We start from the raw sequence: 18241 nt of genomic DNA, 5'->3' as shown, positions 1-18241 counted from the left end.
CCTGGAGGAGCAAGTGTCCATAAACTTGATAAACCTCTGAGCCTAGTATAACTTACAATGAGATCCATGCATTCTTCAAGCTTAACTTTAGCTTCACCTTTCTGCCCAAACCTGACTCATCACATTGAGGAATTTACTCGCTTACAAAGATACAAATCCGGTTTGGTTCCCTGGCACTCCGCCTGAGGTGTTTCATACGCTGCCATTGTGAATGACAGTCACATTCACTAGGTGTAAACCCCTTCTCTACTCATCAGGATGGTGTTAAGTGTCATGTTTGCTTCCATTCCTCACTGGAGTCAATATCACCGACCCATCCTGAGAGCTTATCGTGAGCTATGATACTATAATTTGGTGGGCAGGTCAGTTAGCTAGAGTATTACACCAGGGTACAGAGGGAAGTGTACAAGCACTGGCTTTGTTTTTTGTTTTTTTTTCCCCCCTTTTTTTTAATGCAAGTGTAAGAATGAGGACACGCCGCTGCTTACCTTCTGTGGAATCTTACTCTTCATGTTCCTGTCTTGGCACTCTAAGTGAACTTTAGCTTTAATAAGTTCATGTCAGTCCTGCACATGCTCGCTATGATGTAAGTAACGAAATACTTTTTTAAAAGAAGTTTGCTCTTTTGTAAAAATATATTAAGGTTGTGATGAGATTTCCTCATTTGAACTATTTCAATAAATGTAACCAGCTTGGACCACATTTAACCAGCATATGCTGACATGTCAAAGTTACTAGTGTTGTGTCCCATGACTTTTGCCATTTCCTATGGATGCTAAAGAACTCTGCACTGACTTGTGAGACATATGTGTGGGGTCTTCTGCATTGCATGTTGATGTTATTTCTGCAAGAGGCATTCTGTTTACATGGACAATTCCAGCCAGACACCATGTGAGGCGTTTCAGGGACAGATTCTTTTACATTACACAAAGATACAGATCACTTACGTTTCTGAATGTGAACCGTCAAGATAGCCAAATTTGATCTGAGCAAAAAATGGGACTTGAGCAATGTGGCTTGTAATGTGTTTTTCTAATTTGTTTGGTGTGAAATGTTCCATTCCAAACATCTGAACATATGAAAACACTGCCTGATGCCTTACTCTTAAAAAGGTGGTCTTTCAAAGAGTCTTCAGAGAAGCCAATGGCTCTTAAGAAAAGCATGTTTTTTGTTATTGTCCACTAAACTGTATAATAAATCAATTGACTGTATTTGCATTGCAATCATCATGGCCGCTGGTTTCTCTGCATTGTCCCATTTTACACCAGACCATTCTGAATGACGTCTTAGCTACGTAATTCTGCAGAATTCTTCAGAAAATCAGAAGAATCGGTTAAATTTCCCCCCTTCATGTTATGGCACAAACGGAGTTGCATGAAGAGGTTTAACTGCTGTTTGGATTGCAGCGTAAATGAATCTCCATTAGTGTCTACTGCTTTTGTTCCGCTCTCAGACTCTTATGGGACAAGAAGTGCATATTTGCAGTGGAGCAGAACATGAGGGCATGCAACACCTGACAGAGCTGTGACTCCTCACACCCTCATATCTGCCTGTACTTCCTTATCTCTGCGGAAACATGGCTTCCTACCACACAAAGGACACACTGATTCATCTTAGGACAGTGCGTGCCCCTTGACATATTTTGCTTGGATGTGGAGGAAGGTGCAGTTGATGAACACACAAGGCAGTAAATGAAAACATTCAATTTAGTCATTCCAAAAAAGCCTAAAAGAAAACACAGAATTTAATTGGAACACTTCACTTTCACTATTATTCTAGAAGAAGTTGTTGCGACTGGCCCGGAGATAGGATCTGCCACAACTTGTGGCTTAGGGGTTGGTAAGATAGGGGTTGGTTACACAAGATTTATCAAATGTAAGCAGTGATAAAAGTTTAACAGTGATAAAGAAGCATTTTTGAATAAAAGGTATAGATCAGGGGTACAAGTGTAAGATCTCAGAGAAAAATAATCTTCATAATTCATCTAAACTTCACATGATCTTTTGTTTCTTGGTGGTGAAATCGTGGAGAGTAAAATAAACCTATGACAACAGTTAGATACACCATTGAGACTCATGCTAATTGTCAACAGAGGAAGGCTGGTTCACACATAGGGCTGCCTACATCTACGTTACTCAATGTTAATACCTAATGCTGTTTTCATGTCGTGTATTTACAAGATGAGAGCACAGGAATGCCACCACAAACTCGTATTTACCAGTAGGAAACTGGGATTTTTAAATAAGCCCTAAGTTTCCGAGTTGGGGGTTTTGTCAGTAACAAGAGTTCATGGAGGCTGCAAGTATGAATCTTGCTTCTACAGTAAACAGTAAAAACGTATTAGCAATAGTTTTAAGCTTGAGTTGAGTTTAGCTTTGAGGGCAACTAACACTAATGTTATTAAGGAATAGCAACAAAGCTTATTAGAAGGATCCAAAAAGGGTTTCCTCATGCACATATATTGATATTATGAGCACTTACTCCCCTAACACCTCTAACAAACTAACTACAAACTAACTACTACCTCATTTCCTTCTTCCTCTTCTTTCCTACTCTATTCCATCATTTCCCTTTGACCTCCTTTAGGACCTATCTGTTTTTTACCTTTAACTTCTATTACTTCACTTCTATATGTACATCACTATTGTAAGTCGCTTTGAACAAAAGCGTCTGCCTAATGTACGATAATGTTATGTGATATTTTTAAACAGTTGTTTATTTGTATTTTATTGGCTTAATTCTCTTGGAGTAGGGCAAAATAAACCTCTTATTCTTTATGATAATAGACCAAAACTATAAACAAAGGGAATTTCTTAATGCCGTCCATTTCCACCCAACCAAAAAACACTCGATTCTCGTAAGTCGGAATTTCCGAGGAGGACTTGAAGGCAGCATAAAACCTCAGTGAAAGCCATTCATTTCTGAAGCAATGGGCTGAGAAATATACATTCCTTCTGCCTGAGAGAAGAATCCCAGCTAACAGAGAATGTTATAAGAATGTTTTGCAACATTTTTTAAAAATGTAATACATTTACATTTACATTTACATTTTCGGTATTTAGCAGACGCCCTTATCCAGAGCGACTTACAACAGTGCTTCAAAGTTACTAAAGATATCCAAAGCTAGTTTGTGGACTAGGATCAAGAGATACATAGAACTTAATCATGTTAAGAACCCTAGGAACCTTTTTTTTTTTTTTAGTTTAGGAACTCTTTAAAAAGATGTGTCTTCAGTCGACGTTTGAAGACGGCGAGTGACTCTGCTGTAATAATGTAATAAAGATTGCATCACAATGTTATTAAACTGTTTCTCACATATCGTTTCCAGCTAGATAAGTACGTTAAAAGTAACACTCCCAAAACCTCAAAATTAAAACACTGACACAAGTGGCATTGTAGCAACAATGTCAGAATGTTTAAAAACGTAAATAAACATATTCTAAGAACATACAGAAAACCTGACAGATTGAACATTCTTAAAACGTTAACTTTTACATACAGAAAGCGTTCTACTAATCAAAAATTGCTGGCTGCCACAAAGCCAATGTGCTGCAATTAAATTGTAAAGAGAGGATTGAACACATTCACTTTGTGTCTGAAAATGCTGGAACAGCAACAAGCACAGGTAGATCAGATGGCCATTGCTGTGATTATGGTTAATCCAGAGTTAGGATAAGATATGCTGGTTCACAGTGGGACAGCAACAACACGCTCTGACACACCCCTGGCCATTCCCTCCAATTTTCCCTCCACAGGAGCAGGTGCAGATAGCCTCTCGCAATAACCTTTACAATTAGGGCTTTCACAATGAGTCCAATCAACCTTGACACCAGTGTCAGTGAAGGGTCATTCCACAGCGATGAGTAGCCAGGCCAAGAATGTAAGAGCAGGATAACAGTGTATTAAAAAAATGCACTTATGCGCTGGCTATGTTTGCATCTGAACAAATCACATTTAGTATAAAAATGTAGTCTTCATTTCATTAAGTTTAACTCAAGAGATGTCATGTTTTGTCTGCTCAGCTTCATTTCATTGGTTAGTATACATTTATTTCTACATTTCAGACCTGGAAACACATTCCAGAAAAAACATTGGGACGCTAAATCATTAACTATGTAATTACTTACGTAACGTCACCATTCCTTTGCAATGAGGACGCCAATCACTAAAGTGCTTCAGGTGTTTTCTAATCCCATTCTCCCTAAACATGTATAAATGTGTGTAATAGTATGAAGGTGTTGTTGTCAGATGTTTATGTTTTAACATTTTTCACACATTAAAGCACCAGTACCGTATTCTTCCACAGCCATGCCTGTGCAATTTGCAGCATGTGGGTTTGCATTGTCTACCTAAAAAAAAAAAGCATGGGCTTCCCTGAAAAACACATAGTTTTCAGGGCAGCATATATTGATCTAAGATCTCAATGTAAAGCATTAATGCTGCCAGACCATCAAACATGACTGAGAACTGTAGATGATTTATGAAGAAGAAAGATCCAACCAGAAGTTAGACTCTCATTGGAAGCTATATGAAGCGTTTAGAGGCTGCAAAAGGAGGATCTACTAAATATTGATGTAATTTTTCTGTTGGGGTGCCCAAATTTATGCACCTGCTTAATTTTGTTTAAAGAATTATTGCACACTTTCTACAAAATCTTTAAACTTAATTTTACTTCTCAAATATCACTGTGTTCATCTGCTATATGATATATTTAACTAAAATTGCTAATGAGAACAAAAAATCATAAAACATTATCAGGCCCAAATTCTTTTACACCACTGTATAAATTATATTAGGTTTATACTGTTGATCATCAAATAAAAGCCAAGGTGTTAATTTAAAGAACACTGTATTTAATTTTTATATGCACGTTCCATACTGGTCCACATTATCTAATGTGGGGTTGTAGTTGAAGCCCATTAACAGTATCATGAGTGTTCTTGAGTTCTTGAATAAAAAGGAACATTTCTGAATATATTTGCCATACATTGTGCCACTGCTTTGGCTTTGAGAACACATGAACAATTCTGCTATGGAACGCTTGATGAGAAGCAGAAATAACTGTTTAATGTTAATGAACTGTGCGGGTAATATGTAATTGGCACTACTCGAACATTTTTATGAGCCCTGCTTCACCGAAGGAGGCACTTCGCTTCCATTTCATGTGGCTCAGTGAAGAGGAGAAAGGCAGAGACATGCCTATGCTATTGTGCTTCAGCAGCGAATACATTTAGCTGAGAGAGTGATGAGCCTCTTATTATCATCACATTAATTCAAGAGAGATTTAGCAACCGCAGAGCTTATTATACAACTAATGGAGATCTAATTTACTTAATGTGATCATGTCATCGTTCTCGTTTCTCATCAATGCTTTGCTTTCTTTTGTTTTTTTTTTGTTTATGTTTGGCAGTTTATCATGTATCTACAGTGCTGCTGCACAGAGATGCAAATAACAGAGATGGAAATAAACTACGCTGCGTATACTCTCCATGAGATAACACCAAACAACGCAAACAAAAACCACAAAAACTATGCTGGTGCTTTTTTTTCATCTATATAATTCTTGTTCATATAATTCATATAATTCAATTTAGTATCGGGGCCAATATTGACGTAATCAGTGTATCGGATATGGGCTGATCCACTCACCGATCCATATTCCAGTCCATAGCGTGAGCTGGACAATAAACCCGGCGTAAAATAAACACGAAACGCATCACTGATCCGGATTCCAGTTCCACAGTTTACCCTAAACCCCCAGGAGCTTCATTCTGTGGCTGACTGAATAAACTTTAGCTGTTTGTCTATAAAAAAATGAAAATTATCTAGAAAGTTTTCACCTTGGAAACGCCAAACAGCAAAACGGCTACATGTAATATTTCAGTTAGCATCCGAGGGGTGAACAGATTAACACCAGCAGTCTGTTAGCCTAGCCTAGCACTGAACCGACAGCAGCATTCTGGTGTTGTAAAGGTATTAACTACAGACTTGAGTAAACTATAGTCATAATCCCCATATCCTATAAAACCACAGGATCTACAAACACTAACCAGCACAAACACACCCATCTGCTGTTCAAAACAGTAATTAAGTTAGTTCAGAAATACAGTTAGCATCACCAGTTAGCCGTTAGCCATCTCCATTAATATCTGCAGTCTATCAGTTTAGCTAGCACTGAACCGACAGCTGCATTCCGGCATTGTGAATGTAATAAGTAACTATAACTCTCAAGCAAGCTAAAGCCATAATCCACATCAAATATAAAAAAACAGATTCTACCCACTCTATCCAGAACTAGGAAATCAATCTGTTATTAAAAAACGGAAAAGCGTTGCAGGTTAGCCCATAAAAGTCTCCTGCATAACCAGTGAAAAAGGATTAGTCTAGAGCCCTGTATTTAATATTTAACATATTTAGTATTTAACTTTTTAAAAAATAATTAAAGCAAATTTTTTTAAACAAATATTTAATTTGAAAGTTTGTTTTTATTAAATTTGAAACTATTGTGTGTTTGTATATAAAGTGTGTCAAATAAATGACTTTGGAATGAATTTACATGAAATGCACTTGTGTCTACTCTTCAAAGGGCTGTGTAGTCTGTTTCAGCGTCATTATGTAACCTTAATTATATATAGAAGTAAAACAGTAATTTAAGTGTTTAATTCAGCGGCAAAAAATCACATGAAATAATGAAATGTAAAATAATTCACTGCTAGAAATTCAAGTGCTTTTAGATTTAAAAATCTGGTGAGACTGTTTTACTTCCATAATCATAGGACTAATAATAAAATAAAAAAGTGCCCTTTTATCGGTATTTGTATCAGTATCGTCAGTTTTAAATCAGAATGGGAGCTGAAAAAAGTGGATCATCCCTTCACTAACTGTTATGTCATACATCTAGCACTCCTAAAACGGTACGGCTTTTTTCACACTCTGAACACTAATTTTAGCTAGAAAGGACATCCGTCCATCCGGTAAATGACATCATACCAGCCTGGAGTAGCCACAGCTACTAAACTGTGCATATCAAAAGACATGTTTTGGCTGTCTCAGAAACAGCAATGCCATGGAGTCATCCAGGATATCCTACAACAGAGTAGGGATGATGGCTGCCCTGTTTGCTTTGCTTGTTTTTATCCTAATCCATTCCAAGCCCCACATCCGTCCCACGGTTCAGAGAGGGTTCAGCGAGTCAAAGGGTGCGCGGTGAACGCCGTGGAACCAGTGGCCTTGCTGCACTTCAGGCTCAGAGACACAGACCCAGAGCTTAATGAGAGGATAGGAGAGCTGTGGCCTCTCCTGGACAGGGAGCAGGGAGAAGAGTGGTTTGTGATACCTCATAAATATCTGCAACCTCTACAGATAAGCAAAGAGGCAAAACAGAGAGCCAGTGTTCTCACAGCAGGTTCTTCATCCAACTCTAAATCAAGGCCGGATAATCCCCCTCATCCTACAAAGTACCACAGCTACAACGGAGCTGGAGTCATCAAAGAACTCAAGCTGGGCCAAGAATCTGCTACAGTGATTTCAGATGTTAGCATTTCTGTTTCGCAGCATGTTGTAACCCAACTGGTAATGGTATGGCAATAAGTAATCTCTACGTTCAATTTTAAAAACATTTGAAAACAAGAGGGAAAGCTGTTGACAAGAGGAGATAATCATAAAGCAACTATGTTCAATGTTGCGCCTAATTTGAAGGAGAACTCTGGTGTGAAGTGATCTTGGTGTGTAGTGAAACATGACAACGAGTACAAACTTTTATCAAGTAGCCCACCTCCATTTACCGCCAGCATTTAGAAACACAGCATTTTTGACCGATGCTACTGACAGGATTACAATACTAGAGATAGGGGCATAGCATTGCCCATGCAAAGAAATCACTATTTTTACACAATTTTTAAGTTTTTAAGTAGCTCCACACTTTTTTAGTAGAACTCAGAGGGTCCTGACATTTAAAACGAGACATTGAGAAGGTTGCCTCGAATTTGCCATCTTTGCAATATTTGCCATCCCCTTTTGTACCAACTTCCAAACAATGCAAGTATTCACGTGACTTATTAGCTGTAGTTTCGCTTGTGGCCTTCAATCGATTTATTTTGTCTTAATTTCAAGATGGCGGCTACCTGAAGTCACTGTGTGTATAAACAGTATTTTTAATAAACTATGTGTGAACTTTTAAAGTTCTCAGTGCCTAATTTTAAATGTCAGGGCCCTCAGAATTCAACCAACGAAGTGTGGAGCTACTTTGAGCTTGGTAATGGTTTAAAATAGTGAATTATTTGCATGGAATATGCTATGCCCTTTTTGCTAGCATTGTAAGCCTATTGGGAGCATCGGCTAAAAGAGCGGTCTTTCAGAATGCTGGGCTTTTTGACATCACAGCCTATATTGCTGTGAAAATGTAACAAATAAAGCTCCTTTTTCTGGGCAGTAAGTGATTTTTTTTTTTTTTAAACTTAATAGATAAGAATATATACAAATAACAATCATGCAAAAAGTAGTTTGACAGCATGCTAACCCAACTGGTGATGGTTTTGGCACTTAATAAGCTCATAGCCCATATCGCTGCTGTTCAATTACACAAAACATACTATTTTAATAAAGTTTTTCATTAACTTCCTTTCAAAGTTAAGAATAGTTTAGCCTTCCCCTGTAAAGTCAGCATTTTGGAGACATTTTGGTTTATTTTATCTAATTCATGTTGTGATAAAGTAATATAGTGCAATATAGTGCTTTTTACAACTGCTAGAAAATAATGTTATCACAAAGCAGCTTTACAGAAATCTGGCAGCAGGAAAAGTCTAATAAAACATAAACATAAAAAAAAACTCCCTCAGAATTGTAGGAAGACACGTCTAGGTGGAACAAAGACTCACGAAAGGGGACCCATCCTCCTCTGGTCAAACTACCTACAGTATAAATTATTGATAAAGAATCACTATGCATCCACATTTAATAGGTTATATATATTTAGGTTTACTGATCTAATTAAATTAGTGGTGATAGAAATAATGAAACTACTGATGAATAAAAATAATGAACAGCTTTAAAATGGACAGTGACGATATTCACAGTCTGATCACGATTAGCTGAAACTCTTGACCAGCCACTTTCAGTGACCCTCATTACCAAAGGAAAAACAGGGACCAACAGGACAGTGAGTGGGGCAGTCGGGCGGTAGGGCTCAGGTTTCTCCGTCCCCCACCGGGGGTTAGGCAACCCATTCTCATTTGCATACAGATGGAGAGTGTGGTGGAATCGTATTAGGTGTACTCTCTCTTTTTGTTGGGCAGGTCACAACTCCAGCAGTGGGCACAATACTCAGTGCACTTCAAAGGGCCGGTCACACCTGGGCGTGCCGGGAAAAAAGGGGCGGCCACCCGTGGCCAGCCGCACAGATGGCCTCTCGCACTGGAGCACAATGGATGAGCTGTAAGTGGTCCACGAGTCGAATTACACATGAAAGTGCACGGTGATCCTCCGCCCAAATTTGTGCGCCGTGGTGCGTGAACACGGCTCATCACTATTTCATCATCAGCATCATACGTTCATTTATTTGGGTGGGTTGGGGTGGAGAAAAGAAGGGAGGGAGCATATCATGTGATATTTAACGGAACGTAGAGGGTTGATGGTGCCACAAAGCTGATGCTTCTTCATAGGGCTCAAAAGATGTTAGCAGTAGCCAACAAGGCTAAAACAAATTTTTAAGATAAAGCAAGAAAATATGACACGAATATGCAAGCTTATGTAAGAATACACACTTGCAGGCTAGCAGGGAGAGAACAAAGCATTTGTTCTGGAGGTCGCTGGAGGTTAGCAGATGCTTTCACTGCCATGGAGGCAGCCAAGCAGACAGGAAGACATGCATCTCATTGAACAACACCGTGAGGGGGTGTTCTATGACCTGTTGCCATCTCGTTCCCTGGCAACAAGTCCTTCAAAGCAGCATCGTTCGTGCTATAGAATTTTTTTGAGGAATGCAGTAGGTGGATAAAAGTCAAGACTGATCAAATCAACCTCTTCCAAGGACATTTGCCTCTGGATCTTTAGTAACGTCAAGCCGAGACTACGAGTTTACCCCGAGAAAAGTGTGTATTTCACTCGTAAATCTGGTCTGTGATCATCTGGTCTCAGTGTGGTGGTCTCCACCACCGAGATTTGGCATCCAGGCAGAAGGAAAACTGCAGAGAAAGCTGAGAAGCAGGGAGCTTCTCAGTGTGGGCGATCTTTTTTAAAGCAATGGGCTCCAGGACTGGTCCTCTGTTGAGACATGCAAAACACACAAGGCATGTCGTGAGAATTTGCGGGTATGATTTAAGATTGGCGAAATGCTAAATGATCCCTTCCCTGTAAAAACTGTGAGGGCTGAGCCTGCAGTCGTGAGGGTCAAGCGATACATAAATGAGGGAGGGAGAGAATGAACAGTCTTCAGCCCACCCACAGTCAAAGCCATTACCTCCCACACATGGACCATAGCCATAGTCAAGGAAATACCAAGCAGGCGAAGTAGTTTTAGGTCATGAATGATGACTGAAATCCAAATAAATTTGTGTCAATCAGTAAAAAAAAAAAAAAAATATATAACCCTTATGAGAAACTGACAGATGGTAAGCCCTCCTCTTACTATAAAAAGACTACAGACAGATTTCATGCCGCAGGCAAAGTTTGAACGGTTAGCGCTGCTCGAAAATAATAAGCAGGTATGACAGTCCCCTGACACTTGCAGTGTCATTATGCACAGTTTGCAAGAATTCATTGCTGGCAGTGTGCCCCGAGCTCCCCTGTCAACATTCAGGTTCAGTGGAACAGCCTCTTCCCGCCTCCTTCCTACATTCTTCATAAGATATTTCCTTTCAATTACTAGCTCCCCTGCATTAGTGAAGGTATCTACAAATTATGTACAGATGTTATTTACCTGCACGTCAGCAAGAGCACTGTAGATTTAAAAAATCAGGACTGCACGCTTATTAGGGCTGTGATTAATTGCAACAAATCACTTTTTTTGTTTACTTTTAATAATAATGGTTTTTAAAATGCAAAGTTAAAGAATCATAAGAGTCATTATTATTTAAGACATTTAAATATATTTGTTTAATTGAATGTTGATTGCCCTTTCTGAATTCGAAAAAAGTCAAAAGAATGAATACAAAATCTGAAAAGGGAAAAAGGAACGATTCAGTTTGATTCTCATATTGTATAGAATATTATTCTCTCTATTAGTAATGGATACAGCTTACTCAACATGCACATTTATCCAGTTACTGAGACACACCAGCTTATTTTATTTTACTGGTAGAAGCTTTAATGGAAAGAATTAATCATAATCTACTACATAATCATAAATAAATATAATCTACTTTCTATAAATAAACTCGATAAATAAAACATTAATACATCACCAGGCTCTGTAAAATGAGTGAATAATGGCAAGAGTTTGTGGACAAATTTGGCAAAATGATAACTAGGTGTAAAACAAATGCATTAACTCAATAACTTCTGCTTAACAATTTTGTAGATCAGATTTGCATCACTTACCCCTTAGGTGAGCCATCAACCGTGCACCGTGCAACTTGATTTAGGGCGTTGGTGTGTCTTTGCAAAGAGGGCTATGATTTTATGAATAGTGTGCCTTTTTAAATCAGACATATTATTTTAAGCATATCATAGTTTTAATGGTTTTGTTAAATGTAATTAGGTAACTTTATTAACTGTACATTTTATTATTTTTATTTTGTATTTATGGTTAAAATGTTAAAATTTTTCAATGTTTTTTTTTTTTTCAAACATTAGATAGTGGTGTATATTTTAAAGACTCAACCTTTAAAAAGAAAAAAATATATATTTTTTTTAATTTGCCCTAAACAAAGAAAAAATCTGATTGCTTTTATCTGGTTAAAGTTTCCAGATAAATCCAAAATGTTAAGGTGTTACATTGATAGCACTACTTTCTATACACCAAACTCACTAACTGATTAAATTATAAATAAAAATAATAATAATTTACAAGACAGATCATGATATATACCATAAGACTGACGTATCCAAGAACTTCGCATCATGATACTGACTGTGCAGTGTTGCTAGGGATTGCCAGCTAAATGAAGCAGAAGCCTGTAAAGGTCTGCAAGCTGAAACACTACCAGCTGAAACATCTCACTGACATGCATATAAAGGCAATGAACAACTACTTTGCCTTAAGTGGAAAGAAAAAAGAAAAAAAGTTCAAAAGACAAGACCAGTCCCCACCTTCTGCTCTTGGCTATTCCCATGGAAGACTGCCACTTTGAGATGAATAGAAACAAACTGATTGAGTTACTCGATATTCTGCCCACTACAGAATAACAGAACCCTTTACTAAAACCCTTTTCACCTTTAACTGATCAGTTACATCAACGTACAGCGATTTCACATGCACACATGCTTCCGTGCCGTTAATGCAGATAAATGATCCTGGTGGAACATTATCAGCCGTGTTTTGGGCAGTGCTAAGGCAAGGCTGAGGGTGGTGATGATGGATCTGGGCAGGGCCAGGACAAAACACAAGTTCTCCTCCCTCAGAGAAATCTGAAGAGCAAAGAACCAGCACTAAACCAGATCTGTACTATTTCAATAGCCTGCCACTGGCAGCTCAGGTGAACTACTTACTGTATGTGCTGATACATGCAGTTACCAGCCACAGCCCAGCCTACACTGTTCAACAGTGGACCTGCACTTCATACAGTGCTGGAGCTGCATCCAGTACTGAGCGTTAAACATTTCTGATCCAGAACAAATCATCCAACATCAGTATCTGACCTTTCAAAATCTCCTGTGACTGAATGCAATCAAATGTTCTCAGCATTGTTCCAACATCAGGGTCAATATCAATAAAACGTACCTTTTGTGTCCACAGTATAATCGTTTACATTTCATAAAACAAATACTCTGAATAAAAACACATTATTATAAATATAAAAGAATGTTAACCTTCACTTAAAATAGCTTTTTGTACATTATATACAGGTGCTTTCTCTAATGCGGATGGGGGTGGGTTTTTCCCTTGTCTTCAGTGCTGCAGTGTTAACCTGAATGATTGTTTTAAGTGGTCAAATAACCCCTTATTGTAAAAATAGATACAGCTCTTAAAATGAAGAGTTTCTTTGATTTTATCAAATTGGAAACTTCTGGAATATAATAAGGAGGAAGATGAATGATCACAAGCCATCAAACCAAGCTGAAATACTTGAATTTTTGCACCAGGAGTGACATAAAGTTATCCAAAAGCAGTGTGTAAGACTGGTGGAGGAGATCATGCCAAGATGCATGAAAACTGTGATTAAAAAACCAGGGTTATTCCACCAAATATTGATTTCTGAACTGTTAAAAAGTTGATGAATATGAACTTGTTTTCTTTGCATTATTTGAGGTCTGAAAGCTCTGCATCTTTTTTTGTTATTTCAGTCATTTCTCATTTTCTGCAAATAAATCTAAATCACAATATTTTTATTTGGAATTTAGGATAAATGATGTCCGTAGTTCATTTTATTTAAACATAAACCTATAAATAGCAAAATCAGAGAAACTGCTTCAGAAACTGAAGTTGTCCAGGATTGGTATAAGATTTAAAGTTGTATTTTAAATCATTTAGGCATTTCAGTTAGTAATTTTATCTATTTTCAATCTAGCTATTTAAATGTATCCAATAATTCTCTTACAACTTTCACACTAGCTGTGTTCCAAAGTGTTGGCTGCATCATAAAATCTTTCGTGTACAACCAAGAAATGCAGCCAAAGTCATTTGGAGTGATTTAAAGGACGCAACTGATGTATCCTTCACAGACTTCAGTTACTTTCAGTAACATTTCACTGCTCACGTCCAACACATGGAAAAACTGAAAACCAGCACCACGAAATTGGGCAATGATGGTGAAAAAAAACTTCTGGTACGGAGTTTGCTTTAAATTGTTTGAAATTATTTATTCAATTTTAATTTATGTGCAGCAATTAAAATTTTATTTTTACTTAATATTTCTTATATTGTCTCTGAATTTAGTTGAGGTTAGGCCTAAGCTGTCCACTCTGTCATGTAAAGTATTACAGTACTTTTTCTAAATATATTTAGATGTTTTGAGGACCAAAAGGCACAGTATTCTGTTAATGACCCATATACTATAAAGTCTTTTCAAAAGAGCAGAGGATGGAAGTGCAGCAAAATGGAGACAAATTCAATGTGAAAATGTTTTTTGGTATAAAAAATATAATATTATCAAATCTCTTAAAACTTGTCAGCCAAAACAAATTAATTACACACATTTAAAATGACAAAATCAAGGCTGTAATACTTTCTACCATAGAAAACCGCATGTGTGAATGTCCTTTTTATAAATCAAACTAGTGGCAAACTCTCAAAGAGTAACATCTGGATTTTTCAGATTTTGAATACCTAATTCTGGGCCGGGTGTCAATGAGACATGGCTGCAAACACAGGGGGTAGAGTTGGACAACACTTCTGATTGTAGGGGTGATAATTAGAAAAGCAGACACAGGGCTGGCAGGCGTTCTCCGGCTGGGGACTGAGCTCTGAGTATTCAGCCTTAGAGAAAATGTGGTTGCTTCAAAAGACCATTCACTTGTAATTCATCTACAAATTCTGTCTACAAATACAGTACTATATACTTCCCTTTTGTATACGTCTGTACAGCGTATGTAAATGTATAAAACTCACAATTATATATAACAAATCATTATCATTCTAGAGAACACAGTTCTTCTGCTCCACAGCTCAATACGGGGTGACTTTTCCCCTGTAGACCATGCCTGCTTTTAGATATGGTATCTTTAACTTCATGCATATCTGTCCTATTCTAATGTACAGTAGCTAAATGGGTTAGAATGGGTGTCCACAAACATTTAGAAATGTTGTGTACAAACATACAGGGCATCTGCAGGTACGCGGGAATTAAATGTAAGACTTTAATACGACTTAGAAACAAAATTAAGACCACAGAACATCATACCCAAAGTAAAACATGGTGGTGGTAGTGTTACAGTCTGGGGCTGCTTTGCTGCTTCAGGGTCTGGACAACATGCTGCAATATATGGAACCAGGAATTCTGCTGTTTACCAGAAAATCCTAAAGGACAATATACAATATCCGGCCATGTGTTTGTGACCTCAACCTCAGGTGTACTTGGGTTCTGCAGCAGGACAATGATCCAAAACACACAAACAAGTCCACCTCTGAATGTCTTTAAAAAAAGAAGAAGAAAAATGGTTTTGAAGTGGCCTACTCAAAGTCTGATTGAGATGATGTGGATGATCTTAAACAGGTTGTTTATTCTTGAAACCCCTCCAATGTGGCAGAATTAAAACAATTAAAAAATAATAATAATAATAAATCTGTAGGTGGCAAATGTTTTCATTGCCACTGTTTGTACATATATACACAGCTCTGGAAAATAAATAAGAGACCACTTCAATTTCTGAATCTGTTTATTTGCAGAAAATAAGACAAAGCTGAAATAACAAAAAAAAAATGCAAAGCTTTCAGAATTATTAATTAATTAATGTTAAGAGAACAAGTTCATATTCATAAAGTTTTAAGAGTTCAGAAATCAATATTTAGTGGAATACCACTGGTTTTTAATCAGTTTTCATGCATCTTGGCATGTTCTCCTCCACCAGTCTTACACACTGCTTTTGGATAACTTTATGCCACTTCTGGTGCAAAAAAATTAAGCATTCAAAATTTTATAATATAAATTCATAATTTTTCAGTGGTCTTTTTTTTTCCAGAGCTGTACATACAGTAATGTTCAAAAGGTTTAAACATACTATATAGAGAATAGGAGAGTAAGTAATGTATATATAGTAAGTGGTGTAGCTTGTTTTTAATGACCTTGAGGGCATGTAGAAAACTGGCAAATCACTCAGGCAGGCATGGTTAAACTCTCCAAACATCAGTCCTCCTCGCCCCGCCCTCTCACGCGCTCATTGTGTGGGCCTTGTTGTGTGCTGCACAGTTGCTATGGTAAAGCTGTGGTAGTTGTACTTAGTTACTTGATGCTATTATTTGTGTGCCTTCTCCCCAACCACCTGTCCCACCCCCCACAATCCTGCGCTCTGGACATCCGTCAGTAACACTGTCTAATGATTACCGTTGTACCTAATAGAAAAGTGGTTAACACAAACACTGCCTTGACGACTCGACCTTTCTCCCACACGTCCAGCGGAGAAAGTTCACTAACCCACAGCTCCTTCTCCAAAACCCCTCAGTCCAGAGGAGGACCTCCGACACCTGCTGAATTAACACGTAACAGCACAGAGTAGCTGCATTTCTATCTGAATACTGATCAAATTCTATACTAATTGTGTATTTGTGATAAAGAGGACTGTACCTGACTCGTAAAAATATTTTAAGGTGAAAATCCACATGTAACATAAATGACACAACAACAATTAAATTATTTTCTTTGTTCTAGAAATAGGTGAAAATTTCATTAAAAAGCATTTGGATTACTAAAATGGTTGGGACAGAGCTGTATATATATATATATATATATATATATATATATATATATATATATACAGTTGTGGTCAAAAGTTTACATACACTTGTAAAAAAACATAATGTTATGGCTGTCTTGAGTTTTCAATAAGTTCTACAACTCTTATTTTTCTGTGATAGAGTGATCGGAACACATACATGTTTGTCACAAAAAACAGTCATAAAATTTGGTTCTTTCATAAATTTATTATGGGTCTGCTGAAAATGTCACCAAATCTGCTGGGTCAAAAATATACATACAGCAACATTAGTATTTGGTTACATGTCCCTTGGCCATTTTCACGGCAACTAGGCACTTTTGGTAGCCATCCACAAGCTCCTGGCAAGCTTCAGGTCGAATGTTTGACCACTCTTCTTGACAGAATTGGTGCAGTTCAGCTAAATGTGATGGTTTTCTTGCATGAACCCGTTTCTTTAGCACTGTCCACATGTTCTCAATGGGGTTTAAGTCAGGACTTTGGGAAGGCCATTCTAAAACCTTAATTCTAGCCTGGTTTAGCCATTCCTTTACCACTTTTGATGTGTGTTTTGGGTCATTGTCTTGTTGGAACACCCAACTGCGCCCAAGACCCAACCTTCGGGCTGATGGTTTTAAGTTTTCCTGCAGAATTTGGAGGTAATCCTCCTTCTTCATTATCCCATTTACTTTCTGCAAAGAACCAGTTCCACTGGCAGCAAAACATCCCCAGAGCATAATACTACCACCACCATGCTTGACAGTAGGCATGGTGTTCCTGGGATTAAAGGCCTCACCTTTTCTCCTCCAAACATATTGCTGGGTGTTGTGGCCAAACAGCTCAATTTTTGTTTCGTCTGACCAGAGAACTTTCCTCCAGAAGGTTTTATCTTTGTCCATGTGATCAGCAGCAAACTTCAGCCGAGTCTTAAGGTGCCTTTTCTGGAGCAAGGGCTTCTTTCTTGCACGGCAGCCTCTCAGTCCATGGCGATGTAAAACACGCTTGACTGTGGAGACTGACACCTGTGTTCCATCAGCTTCCAAATCCTTGCAGACCTGCTTCTTGGTGATTCTTGGTTGACTCTTGACCATCCTGACCAATCTCCTCTCGGCAGCATGTGATAGCTTGCGTTTTCTTCCTGATCGTGGCAGTGACACAACTGTTCCATGCACTTTATACTTGCGTATAATTGTCTGCACAGTTGCTCTTGGGACCTGTAGCTGCTTTGAAATGGCTCCAAGTGACTTCCCTGACTTGTTCAAGTCAATAATTCGCTTTTTCAGATCCACACTGAGTTCCTTTGACTTTCCCATTGTAGCTTTTGTAGCTGAGTCTAATCACTGGGTCAAATGAGCCCTATTTAAATGGGCTCATGAGAAGTCAACAGCTGTAGTCAATCAGAATCACTTACAAGAAGTGAAGAGGCCATGACATGAAGCTAATTTGATTGACACAACTCGCTACATCACCAAAATTGACAAATTTTGTTGCTGTATGTATATTTTTGACCCAGCAGATTTGGTGACATTTTCAGCAGACCCATAATAAATTTATGAAAGAACCAAATTTTATGACTGTTTTTTGTGACAAACATGTATGTGTTCCGATCACTCTATCACAGAAAAATAAGAGTTGTAGAACTTATTGAAAACTCAAGACAGCCATAACATTATGTTTTTTTACAAGTGTATGTAAACTTTTGACCACAACTGTATATATATATATATATACATATATA

This window comes from Astyanax mexicanus, chromosome 1 (assembly GCF_023375975.1).
Source record: "Astyanax mexicanus isolate ESR-SI-001 chromosome 1, AstMex3_surface, whole genome shotgun sequence".
Classification (NCBI taxonomy): domain Eukaryota; kingdom Metazoa; phylum Chordata; class Actinopteri; order Characiformes; family Acestrorhamphidae; genus Astyanax; species Astyanax mexicanus.
The sequence above is the reverse complement of the archived record's forward strand: the minus strand, read 5'-3'. Positions refer to the sequence as shown.